The sequence below is a fragment of the Nannobrachium achirus genome (genome assembly GCF_963921795.1).
Source record: "Nannobrachium achirus genome assembly, chromosome: 21".
Taxonomy (NCBI): domain Eukaryota; kingdom Metazoa; phylum Chordata; class Actinopteri; order Myctophiformes; family Myctophidae; genus Nannobrachium; species Nannobrachium achirus.
The window spans coordinates 539,486-541,985 of NC_137828.1; the positions used below are offsets into that span (position 1 = coordinate 539,486).

General features: G+C 40.1%; 1 protein-coding gene across 1 annotated transcript in view; it reads left to right on the forward strand.

Moving 5' to 3' along the window:
- LOC308307199 (5'-AMP-activated protein kinase subunit gamma-1-like) overlaps positions 1-2,500 on the forward strand; it is a gene marked incomplete at both ends in the record, with an annotated part of 238,783 nt that overhangs the window by 231,331 nt on the left and 4,952 nt on the right. The window lies entirely within an intron of this gene.

The window sequence follows — 2,500 nt, forward strand, 5'->3', positions numbered from 1 at the left end:
CCTACAGCTCTATGTGAGAACCTTAACCTTATACCCTAACCCTAAGACCCTTCATCTAATCCCTGACTCATAAGAGGATCCTAAAGTTCCTACAGCTCTATGTAAGACCTTCATTTAACCCCTATAACCATAACTAACGCTCTGTACATACTGACTCATAAGAGGATATTAAAGTTCCTTCAGCTCTATGTGAGAACCTTAACCTTATACCCTAACCCTAAGACCCTTCATCTAACCCCTGACTCATAAGAGGATCCTAAAGTTCCTTCAGCTCTATGTGAGAACCTTAACCTTATACCCTAACCCTAAGACCCTTCATCTAACCCCTGACTCATAAGAGGATCCTAAAGTTCCTTCAGCTCTATGTAAGACCTTCATTTAACCCCTATAACCATAACTAACACTCTGTACATACTGACTCATAAGAGGATATTAAAGTTCCTTCAGCTCTATGTGAGAACCTTAACCTTATACCCTAACCCTAACCCTAACACTCTCTACATACTGACCCATAAGAGGATATTAAAGTTCCTACAGCTCTATGTAAGACCTTCATCTAACCCTAACCTTAACTTTAAAGAGGCGGTGCCATAGTTTTGTACTTTTTCTGGGTGTGTCTAGACTCTAGGAGGTTGACAGTACTTCATTAGACCCCCTGGTGTGGTTGTTATGAGCAATTATATATTCCCTTTGTATTTGGGGTTTCTTCTTGGAGGCTGACACCTTGTGGGTCAAAAGTGCCAAAAACACAGATAAATGACATCATAAATCCCTGACCTTAACCTTAACCCTAATGCTCTGTACATACTGACTCATAATAGAATCTTAAAGTTCCACAACTCTTTGTAAAGATCCTTAACCGCTAACCCTACAGCTCTATGTAAAGAGCCTTAACCGCTAACCCTACAGCTCTATGTAAAGATCCTTAACCACTAACCCTACAGCTCTATGTAAGAACCACACATGCACACACACTCATACGGGACACACACACACACACACACACACACACACATGCGACAGGAAGCTTCCTTATTTGGTCAGGGTCTCACGAAATCCCGAAGTGGAGTTGGGTATTATAGTGGTGGTGTTGTCGGTGTCTTGAAAACCCAAAGTGGAATTGTATGATGGGGAATCATTGTGGGAAAAGTGAACTGAACCGAATTGAATACAAACCGTCCCAAATGAGTTTTCTGTGTGGAGAGTTTCATTGAAATTATTTAGTTGTGCATGTGCCAGCATTGTGGTCCAAAAATAAACAAACGGTCTCCTCGATATTGTCGTGGAGGAGGCTCTGTATGGTTTATGATAGTCAGTCACTCATATTTGATAAAGTCTGTTTCTGGTGAAAATGTAACTAATTGGGTGACAGTAACATTAGTGTTTTCTCACCATCAGTTGATTCTTCATATCCATATGAGTCAAACCACTGAGATCATTTGTTTATGTTTGGAACACAGTTCTTATGTGACGCCATGTGAAAACAGTCTATGGGAATTCAGAATGGGAGGGAAAAACATGAACCAGGTAGGATGGGTAAATGATGTCACACTTCACTGCTCTATACAGTGACCTGTGCGGTGGGTTTTATTTAAACAATTAATATAAAGGGTGAAACCGCTACAACGTAGCAGTGAACCCTAACAGCAATCTGTCTCTGAGAAAAGATAAGATAAGATATTTTAAGATAAGTTAAGATAAGTCACTCTGGATAAAGAGAGTTTAATTAATGATTGCGACCGTCACGTCACGTCACACTTTTGCCCTTCTCATATCTCCGCCACCGTTGGCCCTATCCATACCAAACTTTGCACACACACTCCTTGGCTGCCAAACCATAACCTCCGCCCCTCATTTCTCACATGCCCCTCTTCTAGCGCCACCATGAGGCTGATTCTTGCAAAACACATTTTTGGACACTGCTCCTACAGATGTTGCCCTAAAATCACGCAAAGCGGTACACAGCATGTCTGGCACTTACAGGCCTATTTATGTAAACATGTGACCTGACGGGTTAGGGTTAGGGTTAGGCTAGGGCTAGGCTAACCTGACAGTCGCTTATCTCCTGATAAGGGAGTCTTACTGCTACATTGTAACGTGGTAACATTGTATCTGTTTACATTGTAACATGGTAACATTGTATCTGTTTACATCGTAACATGATAACATTGTATCTGTGTATTACTGCTACATTGTAACGAGGTAACATTGTATCTGTTTACATTGTAAAGTGGTAACATTGTATCTGTTTACATTGTAAAGTGGTAACATTGTAATGTTTACATAGCATGGTAACATTGTATCTGTGTATTACTGCTACATTGTAACGTGGTAACATTGTAATGTTTACATTGTAACCATGGTAACATTGCAATGTTTACATTGTAACCATGGTAACATTGTATCTGTGTATTACTGCTACATTGTAACCATGGTAACATTGTATCTGTGTATTACTGCTACATTGTAACCATGGTAACATTGTAATGTTTACATTGTA